Here is a 16,476-nt window from a genome sequence, read left to right as displayed (position 1 = left end):
TTCGAGGGCGGGCAGCTCAAGCCTGGCCTCCTATGAGCCTGGAAGGCAGCTGGCCAGGCTCACCCGTCTCCTCCCCGGGCCCAAGTTCCTTTCAGGCAGCAGGTGGAGCGAGGAGCCCAGGGAGGGGAGACCAAGGACTTGTCCGGAGCCTCGTCCTGCCCGCGCCCAGCAGGGCTCTTGCCCGCTCCCGTCCCACCTGGTTTTGGCCTCTGCCACCCCTAGCAGTCAGCCAAAAGAGCAGAAGTCACCCTCTCCCTCCCACAGTGGCCAGCAGGGGGCTTGAACCCATGACCGTGGCATTATTAGCACCACGCTCTAACCAGCTGAGCTAGCCGGCCTACGGGAAGCCCTCCCTTGCCTGACCCTTTTGGAAGGAGTCACCGGCTGGCGCGGGGAACGATGTGGCTTCCGTTATCGAATGGATGGATCAAGACGCTATCTGCCAAGGTAGGGGAATTAGCTCAAGTGGTAGAGCGCTCGCTTCGCATGCGAGAGGCAGCGGGATCAATGCCCGCATTCTCCAGCAGCAAGGCAGCCCCAGGGCCTTCTCTTGCCCTTCTTTTAGAAGCCATGGACAGTCAGCCTGCTCAGCTCCTCCAGTGGCCTCCATCCCTCTCCCCGCTTGGCCTCCCAAAAAGCCAGCCCTTGAGGAGCACAAAGCTCTTCCTCCCTGGCCCTTCTCCCCCTTGCGCTGACTGGGAGGCTGGAGACAGCTGGGGGAAGTTAGCTCAAATGGAAGAGCATGGGAGAAGTAGTCAGACCCAGACACACATTCTCCAGCCTGCTCTGCTCTGCTGGGCTGGGCTCTAGTGGGGGACCTGCACCTTTCTTTCTGAGCTCTCACTGGAACACAATCCCTTTCCTCCTCCCTCCCTGCTAGTCTACGCCAAGCTCATTGGCCGGGAGGGAGAGCCACTCAAATACAGAATTACTCACATCCCAGGGGTCCATGAAGGGAATGAGGAGATGGGCGGGGTGGCACGCGATACCAGCTCAGCTGAGACCGTGAGACCTCGCAGCCTCCTGATCTCAGGCAGCATGGCAGCCGTGGAGCAGAGCAGAGCACGCAGACAGCTTGGAGACAGCCAAAGCGGGGAAGGGCTGCGTTGGTCTGGAAGAGGGAGTCGGTGGCTGTCTATCCTGGCGGAGGCAGGGTCGTTTTGCTGTATGCTGGGCCAGGGGGCAGGGAGCCTGCTAGAGTTGCTGAGCTGGGCCTGCTCCTGGCTTTGCTTGGGTTAGAGGAAAGTGGTGAAGATAAGAACGGCCCTCCTGGGAGAGACCGATGGTCCATCTAGGCCACTATCACGTCTTCTGACAGTAACCGATGCCAGGCACTTCAGAGGCAATGGCCAGAGCAGGCAATCGTCAAGTGATCTATCCCTGCGTTGTCTTCTGAAGTTTGGTGCTTGTTTCTGGGGCTAACTCTCAGCCCAGACACACTCCAGGGAGGGAGCATTGGTGTTTGTGCCGAGGAGCGTGGCTGGGACTCGGACCCCCTTCCCCAGCTCTGGTTAGTGCCCCCCCTCCCCATTTCAGGCTGTGTTCTGCTTAAGGCCACAGTGCCCTTGCCTTTTTTTGCCCGGTGCCTGAGAGTCAGGCCAGCTGTGGGGAATTAGCTCAAGCGGCAGAGCGCTCGCTTTGCATGCGAGAGGTAGTGGGGGACGCTGCCCGCATTCTCCGAGCCGGTCAACTAATGGCTCCTGATGAGCGTGGTGGATGGGAGAGCCGGCCATCTGACTTTTGGCCTGGCTGCCCGTAACGGTCAGGCCGAAAAATCAAAAGCCACCCTCCCCAGGCCCACAGCCACCCAGGGGCTCCTCTGCACCAGGGCTGGCTTTAGGAAGTGCGGGGCTTGTACTCACCGGGTGGTGCTCCGAGTCTTCGGCAGCAGGTCCTTCACTCACTCCAGGTCTTTGGCGGCACTGAAGGACCCGACGCTGAAGTGCCGCCGAAGACCCAGAGCGCCGCCAGGTGAGTAAAAATTAAAAAGGCGCCTCTAGCCAGGGAAGGGATTCTCACTGGACGTGGGGCCCTCTTAGGCGCGGGGCCCGATTCGGAGGAATTGGTGGAATAGGCCTAAAGCCGGCCCTGCTCTGCACCATCTTGCCTGAGCGAGTGGAAGTGGAGCCTGGAACTGAGCTGAGGCGCTGAGGGTTATTTGCTCTGCGCGCTTCACACGGAGGTAAAAACACGGGGCACAGATCTTTGAGCACAACCCCTGTCCTGAGGAATGGGGGGGGGGGCTGCACAAAGAGAGACCAGCTCTCCCTGGCGGGGCTGCAGCGGCTCTTCACAGGGTCAGTGCCACTGGCAATTCGTACCAGAGTTTTGCCGGCCTCCTTTCCTGGCCTGGCTCCCCTCCCTTTAGGGAGACTGGCGGCCCCAAACTTCCCAGAAACCATCATAGCGAGGCCAACCTGAGCACAGACACCTGCTCAGCACCCTGGGGTGCAGCCCTGAACTCCGGCAATCAGCTACGCTCAGCTGCCCACCCAACAAGCGTCACACGCAGGAGCCTTCGTGCCCCGCATGTTCAGGTCGCTCCCAGCGCCAGCTTTAAACTCCGCTGCTCAGTTCTAAGCTTTGGCCACACGGGGGCAGCCTGGAGCTCAGCCAACGCCTCCCGTTGCTGGTTGCGTTTCCCGCTCCTCGTGGCAGGTTCACACCCCGCAGGCAGATCTCTGAATCGGAGCCGAACCGTTCCCCAAACCCAGCGCTTTAGCAGCAGCTTTGCTAGGAAAGCGCTGACGTCCCCAAGTAACGTAAGAGCCAGAGCGCTGTGTGCGGGATCTTCTATCGGGCCCCTCACTGTGGTGTCTGACAGGCGCAAGGAGAAACCAGGGAAATGTTTTCATGGTGTTTAAGGGCAGAAGGGGCCATTAGCTCAGCTGGTCTGACCCCCGAATAACACAGAATTACACCATGACACACATTGATCCCACAGACCTTAGATAGATCAAAGCGTTTCAGCCCTCAGGAAGGAGGCTAAACTGGGTACCAGAGGCAGCGAACAAGGGGCTCCCAAGGCAATGGCAGGGAACTGACGAGGTGAAATATGCCCCGATGATCCCAGCAGGCGACCCACCCCCATGCTGCAGAGGTGGGAGTTCCTGTTCCTCCTGCCCTTAAGAATCTCTGGTGTTAAGTGGGTACCCCCAGTTCCCCAGATAAGAGTCCTCCATGTGGTTTCCCTGGCTTCCCCTCCAGATAAAAACATTGTGTGGAGGGAGTGGGAGGAAGGTTGTCTGGCAGAGATGTAAAGGGGGACTGTGTCTCCCTGTCTGGCCCAGGCTCCTGGGAGGAAGTGATCTCAGTGTGTCTGGCTGTCTCCATTCCTCCCACCCATAAGAATCCCTGGTGTGTGGGTGCACCCTAGACCATGAAGGATCTCTGGGGGTGGGTGTCTCTCTCCCCCTAGTCAGGATCTCTGGGATGTGCCTGTATAAAAGGAGACTTTGACTCACCCAGGCTGGGCTGCCATCATGGAACAGACCAGGTCCTTCTGTGGAGGGTTTGCGTTCCTCCAAGGACGTGATCTCAGTGTGTGTGGGTGTCCCTGTCCCTTCAACCCTTAACAATCCCCGGTGTGTGGGTGCGCTGGGCCCCATTATAATACCCTCTGTCTTACTCCCCATGAGGGATCCATTTGATGTGGGTGTTCTCCACACTACCGGGGGTGTCTGGTGCCCCTGTCCCTCCTGGTTAATAGTGGAGTGTGTGGGTGTCTCCCCAGCTCGTTAAGGATCCGTGTTGTGCGGATGCCCCCGTTCTTCTCATTAAGAATGGTGCAATGGAGCATATGGGTGTGTCCCCCACCCCATGAACTAGCTCCCGTGTGTGGTTCCCCTGCCCCCATCCAGCCTCTGTGGTGTGTGGGTATCGCTGTTCCTCTTTTCAAGATCCGTGTGCAGGGGGGGTCCCTCCCCCCAAGTCAGAATCCCCAGCATGTGGGTGCTCCCATCCCCCCAGCCAGGCTCTGCGGGGGGTGTCTGTATAAAAAGAGACTGTGTCTCACTGTCTTGCCCAGGCTACGCTGCAGGGGCTATTCACAGGCATGATCCCACTATTGATCAGCACAGGAGATTTGACCTGCTCTATTTCTGACCTTGGCTGGTTCACCCCTCTTTAGGCAACCTGGAGACCCCAAGATCACCATATTTATGGCAAACTTAGTGCAGACAGCCGATTGGCACAGCCCCCTGCAGCCCAGAACTCCTGAGCTTAAGCGATCCACCAGCCTCAGCCTCCCCAGGCGCTGGGATCACAGGCACCAGCCACGGTGCCCAGCTTGTTTTGCAGCCTGGCAGCTGGAGCTTTAAACTCTGCTTGTGAGCTCTGTGCCTTGGCCAGATGGGGACAGCCTGGAACTGGGAAATGCTCCTGGTTCCCCCGCCCCCGTCTCATGTCGAGCTGCAGGCGCCGCTGTCCTCCCAGGTAAGATCCCGGATGTTTCGGTGCCCCCTTCCCTGCCCAGGTGTCCGGGTACCTCTGCCCCCCATACAGAATCCTGGGTGTGTGGGTGTCCGTCCCTCTGCAGAGGATCCCGGAGTGTGGATGCCCTTGTCCCCCCCTACAAGATCCTGGGTGTGTGGGTGCCACTCTCCCCCTCTGTAGATCTCTGGTGGGTGGGTCCCCAGGGTGTGAGTGCTCCCAGCCCCCGATACAGGCTGGGGGAGTTATAACTGGCTCTCCCTGTCCTGCCCAGGCGGTGCTACAGCAGCTGTTCACAGGGGCAGCAGCCCCACTGTCACCCTGCAGCTTTACCCTGCTCCAGGGGTGACCTGCTTCACCCTCCTGTGGGAGCCTGGGGACCCCGAACTGCCCAGAATCACCTGATCGATGCCAAGCTTAGCACAGACACCGGCTCAGCCTGGCAGGGAGCTGCCCTGAGCCCTGACAACCAGCTTCCCTCCGCCTCCTGCTGCACAGCGAGGATCCCACGCGAGAGGCTTCGTGCCCAGTTTGTTCAGGAGCGTCCCAGGCTCCAGCTGTAAACTCTGCTGGTCAGTTCTGATCTTTGGCCACATGGGGGCGGCACTAACGGTCCCATCTAAACGCTGTTTGCGTTCGGCCCTTCGGATCGCAGATTGTAACCCGTGGGCAGATCTCTGAGTGCAGCCAGATCCCTCCCCAAACTGAACATTGAAGCAGCAGCTCCCATTGGAAAGATCAGGATTTTTGCCTTTAAAAACAAGGGAAATATCTGCAGCAAGAGACTGAAGAAGCTCAATTAATTTCATTGACTCCATGAATGTTCCTCTGTGTCCCCCTAAGAGTCATGCCCCACATTTTGGGAACCACTGAACCCTACTCGCTAAGCAGGGGCTAGTGATGCCAAAGCCCAGGGAAAGGGAGAACAAGTGCGGGGCCCCCAGCACTGGAGCCATGTGAAGGGGCTGCAGGAGAGGGGCAATGGCTGGTGGCCCAGGGAGTTAAGGGCAAAGGGGGCACAGGAGGGGGCAGGAGTTAGGGGTGAAGGAGGTGCAAGGGTTGGGAGTGCAGGAGCTAGCGGTAAAGGGGGAGTGGGGATCGTCCAGGGGCCATGGGGAAGTGCCAAAGTACAAGCTTTGCCCAGGGCACCATTTTCCCTAATGCTGGTCTGAGCAAACAATTGGCAATGACCCTTCAGTGAGACCAGAGCCATAGTGTAGAAAAGCCCCTTTGTTAAGCGGTTGTGGCTGAGGGCTTAGGGAGATGGGTTAGAAGACAACAGCCACTTGTCTGTGGAGGTTTGATTCTTGCCTGCTAGGCCAGGTGGGGTGTGGTGTCTCCATGGCTGTACTTCCAGTATCTGATCTGCCACAGGGAGCCAAGTCTAGACATACTCAGAGGCTCTATGCCAGGGTTCCTCAAACTTCCTTTCACTACAGCCCCTTTTTGCCAAAAAAAACCCCAAAAAACTTACTATATGACCCTAGAAAGACACACCAAGCCCCTCTACACTGAGCACAGGCAGAGGAGACAAAGCCTGAGCCCTGCCCCAGTTGGGGGAGGGCAAAACCAGAGCTTGAGGGATTCAGCCCTGGGTGGTGGGGCTCAGATTTTGGTTTCAGCCCCAGGCACCAACAAGTCTAATGCCAGCCCTGGCGACCCCATTAAAACAGGGTCACATCCCACTTTGGGGTCTTGCCCCACAGTTTGAGAACCACTGCTCTAGGCTGATGGGAGAGAGTTTTCCTGGGGGTGTAGTTAATCCACTTCCCAAGAGGTGGCAGCTATGTCAGTGGGAGAAGCTATATCGGTGGGTGTGCAAGCTGTGGTGTTTGCCACATTTAAGAAGTTTAATCAAACCCCATTTTGAAAACCACCTGTGGTCTGGGAATGGCAAAGGAGCTCGATGAATCAGGGTTTGTCCTTCAAAGTCCTGGACATCACGATTCCATACTCCTGTTGTCATTGGGGATATTGCTCAGTGTTAGAGTGCTTAACTGCAGTTTTCACGTAGTCCTCAGTTCAAACCCCCGTGTTCTCTTATAACCTTCTTTCTTTTTTTTTAAAAAGTTAAACATTTTCATTTCCATTCTCCATTATGTTCAGGGGCTCCTCTATACAGGAGTGCTTGATATTAATGTAAACACTCAACATTTTGCTGTCCAAATGCATAAAAACCTAGCAAAGCTGTCCATCACAAAGGCCTTTTGCAGGACCTCAGACTATTGGTCCAAGGTGGTGGGGAGGTGGTGACCTCACAGAGAGATGCTGACATCAGCCAGGCAGGACGGGGGTGAGGGGCCAGGGAAACCTCAGAGACCCCTGTGGCTTTGCTTCAGCAAGTCTCCTTCTCCAGGTCTCTCTTTGAGGACTGAGAGAATATTCGGGTTCACGGACGTGAGTGCCAGGAGGAAGCTTCTTCGAGTTTTCTCCTTCCCTTTTCCTGATTTTACTAGAAAACAGCCATCCCTGTTTAGAAGGTTGAAGCCTCCTCAAGCTTTGAAACCTGTTCAGTCTGATCCATCTGGTGACAGTTGAATTCTAGGCATGGAAAACACGAACTTAAGGAGGCAGAATTTTATTCCGCACCTGGGATTTTGTCCCTTAGAATCACTGGGGTCATTAGGGTTTGTCCTTTCTGTTTCACCTTTTCCTCCATCCATCCATCCCTCCCTCCTTTCTCTTTGTCTCTTGCTTCTTTTGTCCTTTCACCTGTTCCCCTCCCATCACCAGGAGCGGTGTGTGTGTGTGTGTGTGTATGTGTGTGTTGCGGGGGAGTGCTCTGCAGCTCCCACTGTGGGAGGTCCACCCAAAAATGTGGGGCTGAAATAGTGCTCGGGCAGTGATCCCCACCGGTGACCTGGGCCATCCTTTGGGCTCTCTGGTGAGAACCCTCAGCCTCCCATCCTCAGTCTCTACCCTGATTGGCTGAGCAGGGGGTTATTGACAGGGAGGAGATTCAGGTCCTTGTTGTTCTCTTTTAAGACCAAGGAAATAAGTCATAACCACTTATATGTTTGACAAATTTTGCTGCTTTGCTGCATTAATGGTCTCTGAGCAGTTCATGATTCTCTCTAACATTGCAGTTCTCCTCAAATACTTGCTGAATAGTTACTGTGAACTGTTGTTGGTGTGGAGCTCATCTGAGAGCACTTTATTCAGGTCATTCAGTGTTTGAAATTCACGATCTGATGGTTAGTTTCAAAATCAGGGCTCTTGGGTCCTATTCCCAACTCTGCCACTGGCTGACTGTGTGACCTAAGACAAGTCAATTCTCCTTTCTCAGCCTCAGCTTCTCCCTCTCTCAAGTAGGGATAATGATGATCCGCTCCTACCTAGCTCAAGGTGGGTGGAGGATGGGGATCCATTGGAGAGTGTCACTAGGAGTATCAGAGGGGCCGTGTTAGTCTGGATTTGTAAAAGCAGCAAAGACTCCTGTGGCACCTGGCTAAGCACACAGAACAAACCCCAAATCCCCCCTGTGCTTTGGGAGCCAGGTTTGCTGTGGGAATCCTGTAGTTCAGATGACTTCACGCCTGGGCATTGGGATTATTTACCAGTTTCTCTGGCATTGGGGCAGTTTTGTGCTTACAGCTGTGATGGCCGAGTGGTTAAGGCGTTGGACTTGAAATCCAATAGGGTTCCCCTGCGCAGGTTCAAATCCTGCTCACAGCGAGGCCTGCGTTTTAGCCAGTCTCTCACCCGGGCAATACCTCTGTATAACCCCCTGAGACACTCTCAATTCTCTCCCCACCCCAAGTAAATTCTGTTCTGCTCCTTTCATCGAGATCCCTGGGACACCACCTCACACTGTGTTGTTGAGGGGTTGGGCAAACTCTCAGCACCTGAAGCCTCTGCCACTCACCTGGTGCCCCATAGATCAGCCATAGCCCTGGTTCTGCTCCTCTCTCTAGGGTGTGAAAGGAGCTGAGTCAGCGACTCCATGGGAGCTACGGGGCTGCAGAACCAACAGAGAAAAAAAAAGGTGCTCAGTGCCCACTGGCAGCCAGCTCCCCCCCCCCCACTACAGGCCTTGCTGACAAGCTCCTCCTCTTCCCCTTCAGCACCTCCCACCTGCCAGTGATCAGCTGTTCAGTGGGGTGCAGGAGGCGCTGGGGGGGAGGGGGAGGAGCAGGGAGAGTGGGAGAGGGAAAGGCATGGGGCAGGAAGGTGCAGGGCGGGAGAGGGGTGGGGGCTTGGGGGAAGGGGTGGAGTGGGGGGCAGGGCCTGGGGAGGAAAGGAGGGATTTGTCCCAGATCCCTCTAGGGCCGGCCCTGAAGGGAAGCACTGACTATCACAGTGACAATACAGCTGACCAGCATTGTGGGGGAGGCTGAGGGAGATCCGCACTCACCAGGTCTCTTCTCTCCCCCAAGCTGAGCCAGACACTGCTCTCTCCTGGCTCTCACTCTAGCAGCTGGACGCCAAGGAGCCATTTCCCCACAGGAAGTGCATTGAGTGCCCCTGTGGTTCTGGGGGGCTGGTGCTGCTGCTGCCTGTGGGGCTGGCAGGGGGGCTGATGTCTGCACAGACTCTCAGCTGCCAGGCCGGAGGGGGCACTTGGGACCTTACCAGACCGGCTCAGTGAAGACGGGGGGTTGACAGAGCAATACAGACGCTCTCCAGAGCACGGAGCAGGAGCCGCCCATGCAGCCAGGCAATGAGCATTTCCCACAGCCTGGAGCCGAGGGGGAGGCGGCAGCTGCTGTTCCAGCTCCTCGGGGACAGGCCCTGTCAGCCAACAGCCACTTCTTACTCCCCACAGCTAAGGGAGTCGGGTTCCTCCGGTGGGGGTGTGGAGCAGCCGTTCGTTTTCCTGTTCGCACTCCTCTGCGGTGTGAAAATCGGGGAGGGGAGGCAGAAGCCCCACTTCCCTCCCGAAATGACGCCCAGTGGGGGAAGCCAGGACAACAGGGTGGGGCGGCAAGTGGTGGCCAGACTGTCACCGCCAGGGTCTAGTCTAGCTCAGGGTCCAGCTCAACTTCCTCCCCGCGCCACTGGCCCCCAGTCCCCTTCCACCACCAGGTCAACCCGGGCACTAGGGCAGGAACAGGGTGAGGCAGCAAGTCAAGCTGAGCAAGGCAGGCAAAAGCGAGTCTTGTCTTCATGGGCCGCTCCCAATGACGTCCTTTTTGTGTGCAACTGCTGCAAAAACATCCCGGGCAGAGAAGCAACAGGCCAAAATGTCCCTACATAGCTGTTGAAGTAGCTCAGTTGGGAGAGCGTTAGACTGAAGATCTAACGGTCTCTGGTTCAATCCCAGCATTTGGCAGATCTTTTCTTCCCTCCTTGTGCAGTGGTGGCTTGTTCTCTGGGAACACAGTTGTGTCTGCACCCAAGGTGAGCAGTGCTGCCCTAGAGGACTTAGGGGGTCTGGAACAAAGCAATTTTGGGGGCCCCTTCCATTAAAAAAAAGGTGCAATACTGTATTCTCCTGGGGCCTGGGGCAAATTGCCCCACTTGCCTCCCCTCTGGATGGCACTGAAGGTGAGTCTCTGATCTTGGGCTCTGCAGTAGGAAAACATAGAATGGGCTTCTGCCCCTAGTTGGCCCACCTGACCTTTAACAAGGAGAGATGGGAGCTGCCTTTCCCAACATGGCAGGAAGAGAGTGAGGCAGGGGGACCCTCAGGAATGGTGCCACAGGGGGTGCTGGGCAGTGACAGGCAGGGATTGGGGATGGAAGCTCCTCTGTGCAGCTGAGTGAGGGCAGTACCAGGGAAGGGGCATGTGTGAAAGTGGCCATGTGGAAGGGATTTGGGGGCCCAGGAGGTGGCACTTGATGTTCATTGCCTTGGAGCAGCTGGACTTGGCCATGGTGGGTGTTCAGGAAATGCACATTAACAACTCTAGGGTAGCTTGATGGGCAGAGGGTGATTGGAGGAAGGGCCTCCTGGCCAGGGAAGAATGATGGGGCTGGAGTCTTGTTCTTCACGTTGGCGGTACGAGTACAGAAGGGGCTGGAGCTCCAACCAGGGAGGGCATTACTGGTGGGCTTTGTGCTCTGTGGCACTGGTTACTGCTATATTAGTGTGTATGGTCCCCAGTTAAGGCATGAGAGGGAAGATCAAAGGCTCCCTTCCTCTGGACTGCATGATGTTTGGTGTTGGGGGGGATTTTAATTGTGTCAGCCGGCCTGAGGCCCGCTGGTCCCGTTTTTCCAACCTTCAGAAGAAACATTTTTACAATGAGCACTACCTGGCGCAGGTCTGTAGTGAGGTAAGCTTAGAGGAGCTCACTCCAGCCACAGAGGGGGTTCACCTTTCTGCGGGGACAGACCAGGACTCGCATTGACCGGATTTATGCTCAGCTTTTGTGTCTTTAGCATGTTGCTTCTCAGATTCTTTCTTGGCCTGACTTGTTACACTTTGACACTTAACAGGGCAGAGTTTATGCACCTCCCTATTATCCTCACTAGGATCTGATTTCCAAATTTTGAGGAATGACTTTTTGCCTCTAACAGCCTCCAGTACTCGGCCGTTTACCTAGAGTGGCGTTCTGCTGGTCGTCCTATTGTCATTTCTGATTTAGGGCAAACGTTTCATCTGAGCCTCTAACTGCGGTGGTTTTAAACGCTCTGCATGCTGCTTGCAGGCACCTAACACTTGTGACAGCAGCTCCTTTTAATTCCCATCCAACCAGCTGTATTTATGCCGATAGGTCGACTTTAGGTCTTTAACTTTGAGCGGTAGCTGAGAAGATGGTAAATCGGGCAGAAACCCATTCAACAAACCTCTTCATTTCCTTGTTATTTCCTGACTTCTTCATTCATCCCCTTTTCCTTATTTCCTGGATGAGGTGGCGGCCTGCCAGGGAGCTCCCCGGCACCTCTGGCTGCCTGGGCTGAAGGCAAGAGGCAGGCCTGGGCGTGGCGAGGGCCTCCTGTCCCGGCCTGAGGCCGCACTGCTTCCTGGTCCCCTTTTCCCACCCACGCCAGCAGGCGGCTGCTGTGGGAGAACACGAGGGAGGCTCACGGGATGCTAGGCAGCGCTGTGTGTGTGGCTGTCAGGGGAAAGAGCCTTCTTCTCTAAAGATGGCTGGCAGAAAGGTGGGGCTCAGCTCTGTAAGTGACCTGCCCAGTACCCTCGCTGCCAGGGGATGCAGACATTTCTGTAAGGTGCAGAAAGAGGGTATTTGGCGTCCAAGTTAATATGAGAAATATGCATTTAGGAGATGGAATTTCCCTTCTTTCACAGGGCCCCAGTGGCCTAATGGACAAGGCAATGGCTTTCTAAGTCAGAGATTGTGGGTTCAAGTCCCATCTGGGGTGAAAAACTGCCTCTATATCACAAGGAAACCTTAGCCTTATTTTCACCAAGAAAGCTGGGAGATGTTTGAACCCAAAATACTGGATCTTGGGAAAAATCCCCCAGAAATGGCATCTTGACAAATGCTTTCTAACCCCTCAGTAGCAAGCAATTAATGCTAGTGTTTGTCTGAGACTAGAGGGAAGGGGAGTGTTTACTCCCACACCTCAGTGAGTGAAACAGACGGAAAGAGCAAGGCTGTCCTGAAAGAGAATGGATCTGTCTGGAGACAAAGCAGAACCTGAGAATGAGCAACAGTGTGAAAAGAAGAGGTTCAAATGGGTGTTAGATGTTAGTTAGTGTTAGAGGGTTTATCCCTTCACCCTCCCATTACGGGGTCCTTCTTGCATACACACAGAGCAGCAATATCCAAAGTCCCAAGGTGCAAACAATGAGATGTTTATTGGATTGAACTTCCAGCAAGCAATGATTCCAGTTTCCTTCCTCAGTGTCCCCATCCCAGCCCTGACGCCACAGACCCTTGCCTGTGTCCCTGTTCCCATTCTCCTCCTTGGCAAAACATAGGACATATGGTGACACATTTCCTGATAGGGCCAGGCCTCAAGGTGGAAGGTGCTGATATTCCATTTGTCCCACTGCCCCGTGTGTAGTACAGCAACCTGCACCTTCTCTCGTATGGATGTGCCACACCTGTTCCAATTAGCGTTCCAGACTTCCCACTATAGTGGGCCCAGGAAGGTTGGGTCCAGGTTGTCTAGTACAGGGGGGAGGGGCTTACTCCATTACTTCTAGGTTATTTCCATAGGCAACGTATCACAAGTATACTTAGCAATACACCAGCCGCTGTAATAATCCACAGCAACACCGAGAGACCTGACCACTGGTCCAACATCCTGGCTACCACCGAAACACCTCCTCTCCTCCTTCGACGGGGTCAAGCTCTTAACATGTCCAGTTGCTGGCAGCTGCAATACGCTGCCGCTGCAGGTTTTCTGAACTGCACAATTTTCCAGTTTGGGAATGTCCGAGAACAATTCTAAGGGAAAAGTGAACGCAGAGCAGTGACACTGGAGGTGCCCAGACCTCCAACGGGGCGTGGAAATTAATAATGGGAAGATCATTTGCGAAATTAGTCGTCACTGACAAGATTTGTGTCTTCTTATTTCATGTTATGGTGTTATTTAGCAGAATCAGGACATATTTTTACTATGTTAATTAAACACTTAATTTTATTTAACTAAGCCAAAAACTTAGTGTCACTTATTTTTTTCTCTGTCCTAGCAAGAACTAAATGAATTTTGTGACTTTCTGGAAAGTGCAGCGAGATTAAATGTGGGGAATTCAGTCTCTGTGTTTGTGAGCTGATGTTTTCCTCTCACAGGTCAGTGCCTGCATTGAAATACCAAGAGGGATCTAAGGGCTGGTGTACGCTGGGCACAGGGGTGTTTGCAGAAGGGGCGGGGCCTCAGGTGGAAGGGGCGGGGCAGGGCGTTAGTCTCCCCCAGCTGGCGGTTCTCGCCCTGCCCATGGTGTTGCAATGACAGAGGCTGCCCAGGCTGCACTTGTAGTGAGGTTCCCCCACTACGTGGCCGCGCAGACGCTGCAGGAGACAGGCAGGTGGCAGCAGGGGAAGTGGCGACACAGGAGCTCTCAGCAGCAGGGTGAAGGACAATGCCGTAGAGCGACAGCGACGCAGAGTGAACAGGGCAAACCGAGAGCCAGTTGAGGGAGTGTCGGCAGCAGAAGCTGAGGTTTCGCTTGATGCCTTCCCCTCCCTCCCCCACCCCGGGGCTTTGCTGCCCAAGGGGAGTGGGGGTTGGGGAAAGGAGAGCGGAGGGGTCTGTTAAAGGAACATTGGATTGGACTGTCACACCACAAGGTGAGAAACTGAGGCACAGCACTGCCCAGCGTACTCTGGGGTGGGGTGTTTGCTGATGAGCGTAGATTTGAATGTGGTTGTGGGGTTTTCCCAAACTCAGGCTTAATTCTCTTTCCCTTTTAATAGAAGTTCTCATTGGCTCTCCACCCACGCAGAGCTGGGGAGTGGGGGCGTGTTGCCTTTTCCCCAGGCAGAAGGGTGACACCTGCCTGGCGAGTGAGGGTCGGTTTGGGTGACCCCCACTCAGGGCAGGCTGAGGGCAGGTCCCTGCCCTTTACTCAGCCCAGGGGGAGTTTTTTGCACTAACATCCCAAGTGTGCAAGTCCGTCCCCGCAGAGCAGCCCCATAGGGTGACCTTGAAGCAACCCTGGAAAACGGGACGGGGGTGGGGGGTAATAGGCTCCTATATAAGAAAAAGTCCAGCCAAACCGGCCTGTCCCTTTAAACATGGGACATCTGGTCACCCTGGAGCAGCCCCGCACTCCTGCTCCCCGGCTGGTGCGTTTTAACGCGGGGGCTGAAGCCGACGCGAGAAAGGGAAGTGAGCGAGCTCGGGGCTCTCCGGCGCCACCTGCTGGTAGCAGAGGGCAATGACTGAGCGACGTCCTGGCTAATTTAAATATCACCTGGTTCTCTGCAGGGTGGCTCCACGGCAGAGCTGGGGCGTGGCCTGAGTGTGGCAGCACCTTATTTGCATAAATTAAAAGCGGCAGTTTGGGGCCATTGGGGTAAAATAGGAGTAAGTTTTGGGGTTGGGCCCCACATGTTTAGTGCAGGCTGTGGGGAGCCGGGCTGAGCAGAGCCTGCCCCGCCGGGGTGTGTGGTCACCGTGAGGTGGGAGCGTGTGGCCATACATGGGTATGGGGCTGGGGGGGGGGTGTGGGGCGGGTAGAAGGTTGGCTTTGGAAAGCAGAAAGTGCCCCCTGCGCGCCCCCCCTCTCCGGCTTTTGGTGTCTGGGTGGGGTTCTTGTTCCCTACTGAAGAGCAGCAGCAGTGGTGGGGGAGGGGAATTGAGACTCTGCTTTGGGGGTTGCTGTGGGGCGTGACACAAGCCCCCTGGCGCTGGCTGCTGCTGTGGGGCATAGGACAGGTGGGGGGGCGGGGCTGTCTGGGTCCTTGAGATGAGGGGCGGTTCCTGGTTGGCTGGTGCTGGCCTGTCTAGTGTTTTCTGACAGCTGATCTCCCATTGGCTCTCGCGCGGGCGGGTCTCTGAAAGCTGGTCTCCCATTGGGCCCTCCCCAACTGACGGTTCTGACAGGCTCAGCTCCCATTGGTGACGTTGTGTGACAGCGATGCGGGGCGGAGCCGCCAGGGCCTTGTGCGCTCAGAGCTCAGCGCCGCCCGCGAGAAGCGGCGCGAGGCCGCGCGGGGCGGGTCCCGCTGCCGGGCGGAGGACCGAGACCGCAGCCGCGGCGCCGCCTCCCGCCTGGCGCGAAGCCGCAGCACCGGGGGGGGGGTCACAGGGCGCGAGGCGCTTCCGCGCGCGGCTGTTTCCTGCCGGTCGCGGGGTGACGGGTCCTGCCCGGGGCGGCCGCGGGGTCCCGATGGCAGCGGGGGCTCTGGCGTCCGCCCGCCCGCGGCGGCTGGGAGCTGCAGGGCCCCTGCACTGGCCGGGGGCTGCGGCTTCTCCTCACCCCGGTGACTGGGAGCTCCGGGCTCGGCCTGCGGTGTCTGAGCGCCGGGGGCTCCTCTCCTGCCCGGGGCGGCCGGGAGCTCCCGGGGCTGCGGCTCCTCCTCACCCCCCCCCCCCCGGTGACTGGGAGCTCCGGGCTCTGCCTGCGGTGTCTGAGCGCCGGGGGCTCCTCTCCTGCCCGGGGCGGCCGGGCGCTCCCGGGGCTGCGGCTCCTCCACCCCGCCCGGTGACTGGGAGCTCGGGCTCCGCCTGCGGTGTCTGAGCGCCGGGGCTCCTCTCCTGCCCGGGGCGGCCGGGAGCTCCCAGGGCTGCAGCTCCTCCTCACCCCGGTGACTGGGAGCTCCGGGCTCTGCCTGCGGTGTCTGAGCGCCGGGGGGCTCCTCTCCTGCCCGGGGCGGCCGGGAGCTCCCGGGCTGCGGCTCCTCCTCACCCCCGTGACTGGGAGCTCCGGGCTCCGCCTGCGGTGTCTGAGCGCCGGGGGCTCCTCTCCTGCCTGGGGCGGCCGGGAGCTCCCGGGGCTGCGGCGTCTCCTCACCCCGGTGACTGGGAGCTCCGGGCTCTGCCTGCGGTGTCTGGCGCCGGGGCTCCTCCTGCCCGGGCGGCCGAGCTCCCGGGGCTGCGGCTTCTCCTCACCCCGGTGACTGGGAGCTCCGGGCTCTGCCTGCGGTGTCTGAGCGCCGGGGCTCCTCCTGCCCGGGGCGGCCGGGAGCTCCCGGGGCTGCGGCGCTGCAGGGTCTGTGAGCAACGACGTGGGGCTGCGGGGTCCTCCCGCCATCAAGGCCTGTTGGGAAATCCTGGGTCCATCCACAGCGGCTGGGAGCTCTGGGGTCCGCTCGTAGGAGCTGCAGGGTCCATACGCAGGGGGGTGGGGCTGGGGGCTCCCGGCCACCCATGGCTGCTGGGAGCCCCAGGGTCTGCCTGTGGGAGCTGTGGGGAGATGAGGGGTTTGGGGTGGAGGAGGGCTCCAGGCTGCAGGGTGGGGCCGAGGGATTCAGAGTGCAGGAGGGGCTGGGGGTTGAGGCGGGGGGTTGGGGTCCAGGACTGGGTGATGGGTCTGGGGTGGGGGCCGGGATGTGGGGTTCCAGGTGGGGGCGGAAGCTCTGGGCTGGGGGTGGGGGGTGAGGGCTGTGGGGTGCACGAGGGGGCTCTGGGTGGGGGGGGTTCAGGGCTGGGGCAGGGGGTTGGGGTGCAGACTTACCTCGGGCGGCTCCTGGTCAGCGGCGCAGCAGGGGGGACCTACTGGCCACTTCCAGGGCACAGTGCGGT

The 16,476-nt window shown here is 57.7% G+C and overlaps 4 non-coding genes across 4 annotated transcripts; 3 read left to right on the top strand and 1 right to left on the bottom strand.

Moving 5' to 3' along the window:
- Positions 1-264: 264 nt before the first annotated feature.
- On the bottom strand, positions 265-338 carry TRNAI-AAU. Its single transcript has one exon. It is a non-coding gene; the product is annotated as a tRNA-Ile (tRNA).
- Positions 339-450: 112 nt separating this feature from the next.
- TRNAA-CGC lies at positions 451-523 on the top strand. The gene has a single exon. It is a non-coding gene; the product is annotated as a tRNA-Ala (tRNA).
- Positions 524-8,024: 7,501 nt separating this feature from the next.
- Positions 8,025-8,106, top strand: TRNAS-UGA. Its single transcript has one exon. It is a non-coding gene; the product is annotated as a tRNA-Ser (tRNA).
- A 3,521-nt stretch (positions 8,107-11,627) lies between these two features.
- On the top strand, positions 11,628-11,700 carry TRNAR-UCU. Its single transcript has one exon. It is a non-coding gene; the product is annotated as a tRNA-Arg (tRNA).
- The last annotated feature ends 4,776 nt before the right edge of the window (positions 11,701-16,476 follow it).

The sequence above is a fragment of the Mauremys reevesii genome, linkage group 12 (genome assembly GCF_016161935.1).
Source record: "Mauremys reevesii isolate NIE-2019 linkage group 12, ASM1616193v1, whole genome shotgun sequence".
Taxonomy (NCBI): domain Eukaryota; kingdom Metazoa; phylum Chordata; order Testudines; family Geoemydidae; genus Mauremys; species Mauremys reevesii.
This window is presented reverse-complemented; position numbering and strand designations above follow the sequence as displayed.